Source organism: Protopterus annectens, chromosome 3.part0 (genome assembly GCF_019279795.1).
Source record: "Protopterus annectens isolate FY-2018-M chromosome 3.part0, PAN1.0, whole genome shotgun sequence".
NCBI lineage: Eukaryota > Metazoa > Chordata > Ceratodontiformes > Protopteridae > Protopterus > Protopterus annectens.
In genome coordinates, this window is record NC_056731.1 from 1,998,600,835 (window position 1) to 1,998,615,989 (window position 15,155).

At 36.7% G+C, this 15,155-nt stretch overlaps 1 protein-coding gene across 1 annotated transcript in view; it reads left to right on the plus strand.

Annotated features, from left to right (window-relative positions):
- Nucleotides 1–1,294: 1,294 nt before the first annotated feature.
- LOC122797240 (islet cell autoantigen 1-like) overlaps nt 1,295–15,155 on the plus strand; it is a 472,425-nt gene continuing 458,564 nt past the window's right edge. Inside the window, exon 1 of the mRNA XM_044066089.1 lies at nt 1,295–1,434. The gene's annotated coding sequence lies outside the window, so the exon portion shown is untranslated. The remainder of the gene's footprint in view (nt 1,435–15,155) is intronic.

The following is a 15,155-nucleotide window of genomic DNA, read 5'->3' on the forward strand; positions in this document are numbered from 1 at the left end:
AGTAAAATGTGCCAATCATAGGTGCATAACCTACATAAAATAGTCAACAAGTGTGGGGGTAGTACTGACTGTACAAGTGAAGAAAGTAAACTTCTTAGTTTTCAGCCTTTATGACATTGCAAAACAACAATTTGTTGTGCAAAATATAAAATTACAGTTTTATACAAAGAGTTATTAGTACAAGAATAGGGAAGAAGTGGCATTTGTTTACTTGTACTGACCAGGGATATCTCATGTGCATACTTTGTTTTATGTGAATGGCTCCTCTTTTCCCAAAAAAGCATCTTGTCAAGTTTGCCCTATGTGTTCTTCTTGGCTGTTGTGCCCCCCTCCCCCTTACTAAGATAAACATCATCAGGGGTTGCACTATTTGTGGATATGGTGAGTCAAGTAAAGTGAATCCTAATCTTCCTTCTTCACTATTAGGAATTTATTCTGCTTGCACAGATCTTCCATTGGTCATTACAAGTAATCATGAAGTTTCATTCACATACATATGTAAGCATAACACTATTGTACCTACTGTACTGAAGAAACGTTAGTAAACGGAATATGTTTTTTAGAAAGCAGGGTATGTCTGTGAGGCAATCATTTTACAGACTGTGTATAACAGGTCAATCCTTTTTTGTACTGGTGTGATCGTGTTGTTAATTTTATTGTTTCTAGCAGAATCTGTATTATATGTTTGAAGTTTCTGAACGATTAAATATTTCAGTTTCTGTTCAAGATAACACCTTTGAAAGTTTTGTACAACATAACACAACACTTTAAAGCACTAATGAAATATATGCCATAACAAAAATTCATTATACAGATCAAGATTTTTAACTTCCTTGTAATTTCTTGAGAGACAGATAAAAGACAATGGAGAGTGACTAAGTTAAACGCACTATACTACAGGCTAACATAATTAAATAGTTTCCTTTAAAACGTTATCCGTCTAAATATGCCAAGCATTTTAATGCAGCAACATACTTCATGATGTCATATACAAGTATTTTCTTGGACTATTATTATGGGGGGAGGTAAGAGCTTTTCAAATGCTCAGGTTAAAAACACATAACCCTCTTCAGCTTGCAAATTACTGAAAATACTTCCCTCTTCAAGCTTTCTCATTTTTTATTTATTTTTTTTCGCAGATTAATACAACACAGACTCCATCATCTCAGTTTGGAGAATGTATTCTATCACCTAATCCGTACCTCCAGCATCTTGGAAGTAACGCCCTCTGTTCCGCAGGTGCAGCGAAGGCCCTGCCCACACGGATTACAGCTGTCCGCGCGACGTGTTCACTGCGCTTCATCTATGGCTGACGTCATCCTTGGGCAGGCTGTGGTACGGTGTAACACCTGAAGCGGCTGTGGAGATGGGTTTTCAGTGAGAAACGATAGGATTATACATGGTGGAGCGATTTCTTTCTCCCCACACCTAAAGGTGAGCCGTTAGGTTTAGATGACTTTTTGGTAAAATTATTTAGGGTGTCACTGTCTTTGTAGACAGCTAATAAGATGGAATTCATGTGTCTATTCCTATGTGTATATGTTGAACAGGCGGTTGCTGGGAATTAGGGTGTGAGACAGAAGGGAAACGCAGTTCCTGTTTGGATTACTAGGCTAACAGGATGATCGAGTTCCCCCTTCAAGTGCGGATGCTGGTGACGCGGATGAGTTATCCTTGTTTTGCGTGGTTCGTGTTTACCAACGTTTGATTCCTGTCAGGAGTCTGTTTTGCAGCACTGATACCGTGATTGGCTGTTCTTTTCCTCTGTGAAACTGCGGCCGATTTTGATATATTTCTGCATTGACTACAACACCTTAACTGTTTGTGCATTACGAATACAATTTACACAGTTTAATGATTGATTAAACAATCCGTGTTGTCAGTGATGTGAACAAAACGAAATAACAACACTAAAACGTTGTCACAACTGAAGGTCGTGCTATTGCCAATGAAGTGTTGTGACATAAAGAGAAAGACCAGCTTACTCCATTACATAGTTCGTTTTTTTTTAGTGAATGTAACGTTGTGGTGTTTTTGCAGTTATTTTAAAATGTTAGAAGTAGAAAATCTGATTAAGTTTTATAGCGGTGCAAAATAAGGTTGTCCTTTACAAAATGATCTTGTTCCCAGATGCTCAAATTTTAAACTAAGTCGTGGTATAGTGCACCTGGCATGTATTTATTGTCAGTCCTGCTAGCCTTTATTTATTTTATTTATTTATTGTGTTTGTGTATACCATCGTCTAGCCTATTGTGCACACATGAAGTATACCTAGGTGTATAGATAGGTGTACACAGGCGTGGGTATGTGTAACTGTCTAAACAAGTCCATTGACCATGTACCTCTGGTGTTTCACACTGTGAATAAGCCTTTGCTAGCATTACTATACTGATCTTAAGAGAGAACCCCTGTTTTGACGTTTCCTTTTGGGCTTAAAACTTTAATGGTGCTGTTTTTCATTGTTGAAGTAGTATCTGTAATGATAAACACAAACATTTTGCTGACAGAAGCAGTAAACTATTGAATATGAGTGCAAGGGACTGCTGGCTGTAAGTTGAAGAACCAGAGAGCTGTCTAAAAACCATATGATATGTGTTCAATGTGTGTGTTTTATTTCTGTATATTGTAAATATTTCTGTATATTGTAAATATTTGTATAATTTAATGGTACATCATATTGTAAATATTTGTATAATTTAATGGTGCATCATAGAGTTTCACGCTCATGGACCATGGTCTAGTCCACTTCCCCCCACCATAAATAAAGTAAAACTTATTTGTTTATGCTTCTTTGGAATGTACTGCTGTTTACGATCCATTTACGTGATGTACCAGGGAGAAAAGTCCCAGAAAACATTTAAGAAGCATCTGTAACACAACAGCCATGATCTGAGCCTTAGCATCTTCAAGACATTGGTTACAGTGCAATTATCTGATTGTAACAGACATATACACAGTTAATGTCTGACAAAGCTAGAGAGGCAAGATTACGTTGGTTTGGACATGTGCTGAGGAGGGATGCTGAGTATATTGGGGAAAAAGATGCTAAGGATGAAGCTACCAGGTAACAGGAAAAGAGGAAGGCCTAAGATAAGGTTTATGGATGTGGTGAGAGAGGACATGCAGGTGGTTGGTGTGACAGAGCAAGGTGCAGAGGACAGGAAGAAGTGGAAACGGATGATCCGCTGTGGTGACCCCTAATGGGAACAGCCGAAAGAAGATGATGATAAACAGACATTATATTCACTATAAACATACAGGAAAAAGTGGACATAGTACCTGCACAGTCTTATGTTTAGGTTAGGCTACATGGACAGGACCACTTGCAGTAAACAGTTTAATAGTTCAACTTTTTCTAAAAAAATTGTGATGCGTGTTTAAGGCTGGATAGAAGAAAAAACTGTTTTACACGTAAAGAATGGATAAATTAAATCACCAACTCTCTCATTATTTAGGAATAGGCGTAAGACATCTTTGAGCAGATATAAGGTTGTCACGTGGTTTGCATCATCTGAGAGCATTAGTGAATGATGAATGTTTAGGAAAGTCGAGCAGCTTATGTGCAAATTTTAGTTGAATAAATAGTGAATGCTGACTGAGTTCTAGCCATTTTATACTATACTGCACAGTTTTTTTAGTGATGACCATCTGCAAAATTGGCAACATTGTTGCATGTTTGAACAAGCTATGGTGATGTAGTGTCCTTATTGGGATGACATACATAGAATACAGAAGTGTAGGTATCGGATACATAGACATTCTACTTCAAATGATTGGAAAGCCTTTGCCCTGTATAAACACGTTTTGTGGTTTCTCTTGGATATTACTGGATTTATGTGTTTGTCAGATTTAAGAGGATTATCTATGATTAATCATATAATCCTGATGGAGTTGACTTGTTCCTTTACTTAGCTATCAAGAAGTTAAAGTTAGCATCTACTGGTGGGGTTTTAGAGCTCCCATAATTTATATATACACACACACATACATTTGTTTAATGGGGTAGTGCACTGATCACTATTGACCAATTTCAGGCTCAGCCCGGGTGAAATGCAAAATATTTCACAAGCAGAAAATACAGAAATGTGAGCAATGACAGGATAGTTCAGACTAATTACATTGAAAAGAATGTGTGTATGCATTCCAGTGAACAAGAGGATTATCTATGATTAATCATATAATCCTGATGGAGTTGATGATTAATCATATAATCCTGATGGAGTTGACTTGTTCCTTTACTTAGCTATCAAGAAGTTAAAGTTAGCATCTACTGGTGCGGTTTTAGAGCTCCCATAATTTATATATACACACACACATACATTTGTTTAATGGGGTAGTGCACTGATCACTATTGACCAATTTCAGGCTCAGCCCGGGTGAAATGCAAAATATTTCACAAGCAGAAAATACAGAAATGTGAGCAATGACAGGATAGTTCAGACTAATTACATTGAAAAGAATGTGTGTATGCATTCCAGTGAACAAGCACAGTGCAATGTACTATCAAGCAATTTAATGTGCATTGTATCATGTATATGAGGACAAGGAGTAACTGCAAAGAATGGATCTAGTTTTGCTGATGTTTTGAAGAAAGCCCTTACAAAAAGCCATATAAAACAGTATTGTAGATTTGCTACATTTATGACTGAGTTGAATGGATAGTGTTTGCACAAGGAGGTCAACTGAGTCAGTAGCATATTGCACTAGTATGGCATTACTGTAGCAACAATAAAGTAGTAAAAAGGAGTAGAAGTGGACAATGTACTGAGTCTTGTAGAACACCATGAGATACAGTCATAGGATGTCATAACACTGAAAGTTGAAACTTTCCAGGTTATTCTTGCACTGTTTCATAACACTTGATTCCATAGTAGTTAAGATCATCAGGTGATTGTGTTTGATCCTGCAACCTTGTGAGGATTCTTTTGATAGGAATTCAGTAGTATTGCATATACATCACTGCAAAAGGCAAGAAGAGCCAAACGCTGGTGGATATTTAAAGCAGTTGAAGCCCACATAGTTTTATTAGCTGGACTATTGCATTTTCTAGTTTGCCAACACACAACTGTCTTTTGTAGAGTGATTTATGCGCATAGCTGTTAGGTGAACTACCGCTTTGAGTCTTTTAAATTCATCTTAACCTCATCCCTGGTTTGATATGTTAAGATTATACAACGCCATTATTTATAGACTATAATTTTTTTTAATTTCAACATTATACTATTCCTTTTTCAGTATTGTTATTTTGAGGACGTGCAGAAATGTGTGGTACTGTGCATCTGAATACTGTTGAACAAGGTGATTAATTTTCAGTTGCTGAAATAAATCAATCTGATTGTTCTTTGAGCCACTTAGTGTGGCTATTGTCATACAATTTTTTTTTCTTCTAATACATTTTTACTTTTTGGTTATTCTTGGTTTTAATTTCTCCACATCTTTTGGATTTTAATACCATGGTAGGAATGGATCCCATTCCTAAGTTGGGGTATAATTAAAGTTCATTGAATTGTTATTGCTTCAATCTTTAATGTTAACAGAAAGTACTCTTTGCAGCAACTACAGTGTGCCCAGAACAAACTCCTTCTGATATTCATATGATTTTTACATATATTGGTAGAATATCTAAATATGAAATATTAATTTTTATGAGTCCCATTGCTCATACTATCGGAACCATCTGGGTATCTTTCTTCCACACTGATCTGATTTCTGCCTGCAAATCCTGATATTTTAAGACTTTGTGTCTCCGTAAGTGAAATACTATAATTGCTGGGTGTAGCAGTTTCAGTGATCAATGCTACTTTTTTTTTTTCCACAGAGTACCTTATCTGGTTTTCTCTCATCTCTTTGAATTGTTGGTGATAGTTGATCCTGTATGATAAGACACTTCATTCTCTGTAATGCTTTGTGGTTCGTGTTTCCGTGCTTCTCAGCTCTTTCTATATATGCACAATCCCCCCCATTACGACAACCTTGATACATTATTGTGCCTTTCAGTGTACAGTGTACAGGCTATCTGCCATGAGTATGTCGCACCCAGCAACAAGGTGTGCAACTCTTTCTTCTTCTCCTCCTCCTTCCCTATATTTGTCTGCTTCTCCAGCATGCTCAATGGACTTTGTAAAGCAATGTGTACATAGTCCTCTGTCTTGGGCTGCCATTCTAAACCTTTCATTGTGTGGTTTTTAACTCACCTCTCCTTAACCATTCCTGCATTAAATCCTGATCAACATGAGGATGTTCAAGGAGATCTGTATATTTGCCACTATATTTTTGGCTTTTACACATTCTTTTCCTTCTCATCTGATCCTTCTCCTTATATTCTTTTTGTGGCACATTCAGTTGCTGTCTGATGTTTTCCTTCTTCTGGTTTGATTTACATATCTTGCTTGCCACCTGAATGCTTCTGTTAAACTAAGCAGAGATGTCATCTTAGACTTCCTCTCCTTACTATGTTTGGATCGGTTGAGGTCAGCAGGTAATGTAGGCAGTCCCATGACTGCAGATCAATACCTGTACTTAATGTTGAGGAGGCCCATACCTCCTTCAGAGTGTGGAATGTATAATCTTGTTATACACTGATTTTCATATATCATTTGATAAGCATGAAGCATTTTTCTTGTCTTTCTGTCCAATTTGTCCAGTACCTTTTGAGGCCAGTCAATCACACCAAAGCTTTTAAGTTAAAACAGAGAGACCAAATTGGTTAGATTGTCAGGGCTGTTTTCAATATTAGTTATAATCTCCTAAGTATTCCTTAGAGTCTTATTCACATTTGTTCATGTTTTATTGCCAATCCTTCAAGTCCCAAATATTTATACACTTGCTCACGTTCCTTTATATCACAACTGGAAAGACCACAGAAATACCTCACAAAGAGGATTACTGGCCTCAAACAGATGCCCTACGCAGACCGTCTCAAAAAACTACAGCGTTACTCCATCGCATATCGCCTACTCAGGGGCGATCTCTGCCTAACATACAAAGCTATGTCAAACCCAGAGCTGTTGGACATGCTCCACTTAAAGAAATCCCAATCTCTCCGAGCTACATGCTCTAGGGACCTAAACCTTGTCACCACAATAAGCAGAACATGCTGGAGGGATATATTCCTGTCCCAGAGACTTCCCATACTCTGGAACAGACTACCTATCTATGTCAAACAGAGCTCCTCATTAGCACTCTTCAAGAAAAATCTTGATGATTGGATGGGAAATAGGAAATTCACAAAAGAACAAGCTGCAAGAAAATATGAATAACAACCAGAACTGAGAAAAACACACTTTATAATAGCAAAGCTTTCGGATAAAATCCTTCCTCAATACTAATACAAACAAATCTAAAAACCAAATGGTTTAAATACTGAATACACTGAAGTCACATGACCAGCAGTCCAAAAATCATGTGACCACAAGTATATAAAACAAATCATTAAAATTAGAAAAAACATAACATTATCGCAACCTAGTATGTTGCAATTTAACAAGAACAGGTTTCAAGGTAATCATATTATTTAAACCTGGAAAATGGTCAGAGTTCAACCTAAGAATCCATTCATACTCTTTTAATTCAAGTAAATTACCACTATCACCACCTTTGGCAGGAGGCCGTATTACATCAATAACTCTAAAGGAGAATCTATGTTCAATACCTGAATCAACTATGTGCTTATACAAGGCATTACTGTCAATGGCCCTTCTAATCTCTGATTTGTGTTCAATGATGCGTTCTTTTAGCTTTCTAGTGGTCTTACCCACATAGAATGCAGTACATTTCACACAATTAGCTAAGTACACCACATTAAATGTAACACAAGTGGTAGAAAAATTAAACTGATAAACTTTACCACTAATAGGATGTTTGAACTTATCACTGCAACCAACCACAATATCAGAACAGCAGGAACAATTCAAACAGCCATACGTACCGGGCTTAGTGGTAGAAGTCCTCTCTACAGGCCTGAAAAAAATCTTTGTAACATAACATATTCTTCAAGAACTTCATATTTCTATATGAGAAAAAAGGCCTGTCACCAAGAATGTCTTTAATATCACTAGAGGCCATTAGTACAACCCAATTCCTCTGTATTATTTGTTTTACAAAACAAGTCAAGGTATTATAACTAGTAAGATACCTAGTGCATACTTTTGAACATTCTAGGTTAACAGAACCAACATCATCCCCAAGGAAAATCGGCTTCAATATTGTCTTCCTATTAACTAAAACTTTATTTTTTAAATCTAAAACTAGTTTAGAATCATAACCACTCTCCAGAAACTCTTTGGACATCTCATCCAACTGTAAATTAAATGTAGCATCATCAGTATTTAGTCTACTAACTCTATTAAACTGTGAAGTAACAATCCCCTTAAAGACATGTGGGACATGCATGCTGGAATAATTAATGTATCTATCAGAGTTGATCTCCTTTTTGTGAATACTGGTATGGATAGAACCCTCACGTAGTTGTATCTTAACATCCAAGAAATTAATCTCACTATCAGAGGCATCCATCTTAAATTTCAAGAAACTGGTAGTTGCATTTAAATAATGAACAAATTCATTCAACTGTGAAAGGGAACCTTTCCAAACCATAAAACAATCATCAAAGCGTTGATAAAAACATATATTACTTACAAAAGAATTATCCAAATTATAAATATAAGCTTTCTCCCATTGGTATAACACCAAGTTGGCATAAGTGTTAGCCACAGAAGTACCCATGGCTACACCCGTGAGTTGCAAATATAAGCATTCAGCAAACAGAAAAATATTGTTCCTCAAAACTACATCTAGAAGAGAACAAATATTCTCAACAGATCTATTCACAAGAGAAGATTGGGAGATCAAAATTGTCTGATAGACTCAATACCAAAATCATGCGGTATTACAGTAAAAAGGGATGCTATATCAAGCGTTACAAACAAATACTCACTTTGTCTACAGGAACCACCAATATTATTAAACCAAACACGCAATTTACAAAGGAAATCAGATGTATCTCTTAGCACAGAAGTGCATTTAGGTAAATATAGTTGCAATTGTGTTTGCAAATATATAGATATAGGTTCGGTGATCCACCCCACTCGCGATACAATTGGTCTCATGGGGGGGGGTTGATCACCGACTTGTGTATCTTAGGCAGCCCATAGAGACAAGGAATAATTGGACAAGAAACAGTAAAAAAATGAAATAAATCCAGAGTAATATCACCACTAATTTGCAAGTCCTAGATCACCATATTGACTTAACTAATACATCTTTTAACATCTATTGATGTAATACGTTTAAAAGCCTCAACATCATTCAGTAGAACAGAAACTAAAGATATATACTTAGGCCGATCCATAAGGACTACAGCCCCACCTTTATCGGCTTGTTTAATCACTAAATCTTTGCTCGCCTGTAGACGTTTGAGCGCTTGATACTCATCAAATGTTAAATTAAAGTGAGAAAATCTCAGAATACAACATTCTTAATTCCCTCTCACACAAATCATGAAATGCTGTAACCACAGGCATACTAGAAGGTATAAAGGTACTATGCCGTTTACATGAAACTCCATTAACGACAGAGTTACCAAACAAAACCTTTAAATTTACATTTCTAATGAAAATCTTAAGGTCTGTAAGCGCAGTCACTAGATCACCCTTCGCTGTAGGAATAAAGTTAAGCCCTTTATGTAGTACTGAACAGTGAGCAGAGTTCAAGTTAAAGGTTGAAAGGCTGAGAATGCCTTTAGTCATTTGCGACTTTTGCCCTGCCTAAAGGGCTCTCATTCTTACCTTTGCCTGGGATAACTGTTTGTCCATAAACGGTTTCCTTCTTGGAGAGAACTCAGTTACAGCCTCTGGCTGTTCTAGATGGCGTTTGCCAGAGAAATTAAATGTAAGTTGCTGTGCCTTCTTAACCACAGTGGGCACGGTTAGCCTCCGTCTTGCTTCGCTAAGTTCTGACTTAGAGCAAGCATTAGTGGAGTCTGCCAGATGTAGCCAAAGTATTCACTTGTAAGTGATTACCAGCTGCCAGAGCGGTTCATGTTGTTGTGCAATATCAACTGTAGTTTCAGAAAAGCCATCAAGAACATCTAAACTTCTCTTATTACTGCAGCATTAGGTTTAAAAGTTTGATCATTTTTCAGCCATGAGAAAATATGACCCCTTTGGAAGTCGTTGATATCACGCGTGAGCTTACGCTTCTTCGTCACTTCCAAACGGTCATCCAATGCTTGTTTTCTGTCAAGTAGCTGCTGATATAACTCACCCATAGATGCAAATACAGGCATATCCATTAATTCATTTTCCATATTTAGTATCTCATCTTTAAGTTCCTTCTCGATAGTTGAAAAGAATTAATTCATTAAACTCATGTATTCCAAACTTAACTTGATGTTAAGTTGCTGCCACCGCTTCAGGAGCTCAGGATAAGCGTTCCCATATGAAGGCATTTTGAGAACTCTGCATATCTAGATAAAGGCATCGTCCCACGTGGCTTGAGAGTTCTCAAAATGCCTTCATATGGGAACGCTTATCCTGAGCTCCTGAAGCGGTGGCAGCAACTTAACATCAAGTTAAGTTTGGATTACATGAGTTTAATGAATGAATTCTTTTCAACTATCGAGAAGGAACTTAAAGATGAGATAGTAAATATGGAAAATGAATTAATGGATATGCCTGTATTTGCGTCTATGGGTGAGTTATATCAGCAGCTACTTGACAGAAAACAAGCATTGGATGACCGTTTGGAAGTGACGAAGAAGCTCACGCCAAGATATAAACGACTTCCAAAGGGGTCATATTTTCTCATGGCTGAAAAATGATCAAACTTTAAACCTAATGCTGCAGTATAGTAATAAGAGAAGTTTAGATGTTCTTGATGGCTTTTCTGAAACTACAGTTGATATTGCACAACAACATGAACCGCTTTGGCAGCTTCGGGAATCACTTACAAGTGAATACGCCTACTTTGGCGACATCTACGCTTAGACTCCACGAATGCTTGCTCTCAGTCAGAACTTAGCGACAAGCAAGACGGAGAGGCTAACTCGCGTTCCACTGTGGTAAAGAAGGTACAGCAACTTACATTTAATTTCTCTGGCAAACGCTTTCATCTAGAACAGCCAGAGGCTGTAACTGAGCTGCCTTCCAAGAAGGAAACCGTTTATGGGACAAACAGTTATCCCAGGCAAAGGTAAGAATGAGAGCCCTTTAGGGCAGGGCAAAGTAAGTCGCAAATGACTAAAGGCATTCTCAAACTTTCAACCTTTAACTTGAACTCTGCTCACTGTTCAGTACTACATAAAGGGCTTAACTTTATTCCTACAGCGAAGGGTGATCTAGTGACTGCGCTTACAGACCTTAAGATTTTCATTAGAAATGTAAATTTAAAGGTTTTGTTTGGTAACTCTGTCGTTAATGGAGTTTCATGTAAACGGCGTAGTACCTTTATACCTTCTAGTATGCCTGTGGTTACAGCATTTCATGCTTTGTGTGAGAGGGAATTAAGAATGTTGTATTCTGACTGCAATATTCTGAGGTTTTCTCGCTTTAATTTAACATTTGATGAGTATCAAGCGCTCAAAAGTCTACAGGCGAGCAAAGATTTAGTGATTAAACAAGCCGATAAAGGTGGGGCTGTAGTCCTTATGGATCGGCCTAAGTATATATCTTTAGTTTCTGTTCTACTGAATGATGTTGAGGCTTTTAAACGTATTACATCAATAGATGTTAAAAGATGTATTAGTTATGTCAATATGGTGATCTATGATTTGCAAATTAGTGGTGATATTACTCTGGATTTATTTCATTTTTTTACTGTTTCTTGTCCAATTATTCCTTGTCTCTATGGGCTGCCCAAGATACACAAGTCGGTGACCAACCCCCTCATGAGACCAATTGTATCGGGAGGGGGGTGGATCACCGAACCTATATCTATATATTTGGAAACACAATTGCAACTATATTTACCTAAATGCACTTCTGTGCTAAGAGATACATCTGATTTCCTTTGCAAATTGCGTGTTTGGTTTAATAATATTGGTGGTTCCTGTAGACAAAGTGAATATTTGTTTGTAACGCTTGATATAGCATCCATTTTTACTGTAACACCGCATGATTTTGGTATTGAGTCTATCAGACAATTTTTGATCTCCCAATCTTCTCTTGTGAATAGATCTGTTGAGAATATTTGTTCTCTTCTAGATGTAGTTTTGAGGAACAATATTTTTCTGTTTGATGAATGCTTATATTTGCAACTCACGGATGTAGCCATGGGTACTTCTGTGGCTAACACTTATGCCAGCTTGGTATTATACCAATGGGAGAAAGCTTATATTTATAATTTGGATAATTCTTTTGTAAGTAATATATGTTTTTATCAACGTTTCGTTGATGATTGTTTTATGGTTTGGAAAGTTTCCCTTTCACAGTTGAATGAATTTGTTCATTATTTAAATGCAACCACCAGTTTCTTGAAATTTAAGATGGATGCCTCTGATAGTGAGATTAATTTCTTGGATGTTAAGATACAACTACGTGAGGGTTCTATCCATACCAGTATTCACAAAAAGGAGATAAACTCTGATAGATACATTAATTATTCCAGCATGCATGCCCCACATGTCTTTAAGGGGATTGTTACTTCACAGTTTAATAGAGTTAGTAGACTAAATACTGATGATGCTACATTTAATTTACAGTTGGATGAGATGTCCAAAGAGTTTCTGGATAGTGGTTATGATTCTAAACTAGTTTTAGATTTAATAAAGTTTTAGTTAATAGGAAGACAATATTGAAGCCGATTTTTCTTGGGGATGATGTTGGTTCTGTTAACCTAGAATGTTCAAAAGTATGCACTAGGTATCTTACTAGTTATAATACCTTGACTTGTTTTGTAAAACAAATAATACAGAGGAATTGTGTTGTACTAATGGCCTCTAGTGAGATTAAAGACATTCTTGGTGACAGGCCTTTTTTCTCATATAGAAATATGAAGTCCTTGAAGAATATGTTATGTTACAAAGATTTTTTCAGGCCTGTAGAGAGGACTTCTACCACTAAGCCCGGTACGTATGGTTGTTTGAATTGTTCCTGCTGTTCTGATATTGTGGTTGGTTGCAGTGATAAGTTCAAACATCCTATTAGTGGTAAAGTTTATCAGTTTAATTTTTCTACCACTTGTGTTACATCTAATGTGGTGTACTTAGCTAATTGCGTGAAATGTACTGCATTCTATGTAGGTAAGACCACTAGAAAGCTAAAAGAACGCATCATTGAACACAAATCGGAGATTAGAAGGGCCATTGACAGTAATGCCTTGTATAAGCACATAGTTGATTCGGGTATTGAACATAGATTCTCCTTTAGAGTTATTGATGTAATACGGCCTCCTGCCAGAGGTGGTGATAGTGGTAATTTACTTGAATTAAAAGAGTATGAATGGATTCTTAGGTTGAACTCTGACCATTTTCCAGGTTTAAATAATTTGATTACCTTGAAACCTGTTCTTGTTAAATTGCAACATACTAGGTTGCGATAATGTTATGTTTTTTCTAATTTTTGTAATTTTTCTAATTTTAATGATTTGTTTTATATACTTGTGGTCACATGATTTTTGGACTGCTGGTCATGTGACTTCAGTGACCTGTATTTAAGCCATTTGATTTTTAGATTTGTTTGTATTGGTATTGAGGAAGGATTTTATCCGAAAGCTTTGCTATTATAAAGTGTGTTTTTCTCAAATTGTGTACATTTGTTTTTCTCAAATAGGAAATTCACCCCAGGGATCACTTCTGTGGCTCTGCTTGACAGGGGCACAGGAAAATAATTTTCTTGGGTGGCGAAAGCCAGGGTACATTTTTTGGCTGGGCTTATATAGGCCCTAGGGCCAATAGCCTAGTACCTACCTATGAACCTATTCTTGTCCTAGGTTGGTTTTCTTGGTACCTGCTTTAAATGTTGTCTTTGCACATTTATCGAGAGCAAATGTCATTCTTACCTCATCTGAAAAAGTTTTAGCCACTTGCAGTTGTGCTTTCAACAACTCATCTGATGAACTATGTAATTTTAAGTCATCCACAAAAAGTAGACCTTTCAGTTACACATCTTACTGGGTTAAGGGCAAGACAAAACAGCGCTGACAGAGAATCACCCTGTGATATCCCCCTTTGAATTTTTATCCATAGGAAGTAATTTGCCCTTTAGTCATGGTTTAATTTTAAAGTGGTTTTGCCACTGTTACATAGTCGCTTTGATTGAACAGTGTAGAACATAACTTGCACTTCCGTAAGCTTATCCATGAATGTGGAGTTCTGTCCATGCTTTTTTTGTAATCTGTCCATGCCATACTTCTTCCCCTTTTTACAGTACTTCATTATGACTTTATTTAGCAACAAATGATCCTTTGTTCCTTTTGTTCTATAAGCTGTCTCTGTATCAGTTGCAGAATATACTTTGTACGTTGTTGGAAGGCAAGTTATTGGTCTGTAGTTTTTTTTTGGATGGCTTACCAGTTCACTCTTAAGGAGGAGCATCATTTTTCCTGTTGTGTGTCTTTTGGAGATGTGCTATAAGTAGTTGTTACTCAAAGCTAAATCTTCATGTAAAGATATGAATACTTTTAGCCAGAATTTAGATACTGCATTTTGGACTAGGGTTTTCCAATTTGGAGCTTTTCCTTAATCTTGCTTCAATTTGTCTGTCCGCTACTTCATCCCTTTTCATATTGTGTACATTTAAACTACTTAGTATTTCTTTTACTTTTTTATTCATTGTTTATGTTCTACAGGGTCATCTTAGATATTTCTCCAAAAATGTGTCTGTCTATGCTTTTTTCTGCTGTTTTTTCTATTCCTTTTGGTTTTTCCCAGTTCTGTATAGAACTTTTTTGGGTCATCAATGAATTGCTTATTTTATACTTTTCCTTTTATATTCATCTGTGAATCTTGTAAGTTTTCTGTCTGTGCTGATATGTTGAGCTTATTATTTGCATCTGTGTATAATAGATCCTAATCTGTTGTGATACTGCACATTGCTTTTATCACATATATCTTTCTAAGTATTGTTGCTGATCTGTTCCCTCTTCTGTGATCCTCTAACTGTGACACTTCTTGTATTAGTTGCTTATTGTTTTCTGTATTCAGTGATTCCATGATTGCA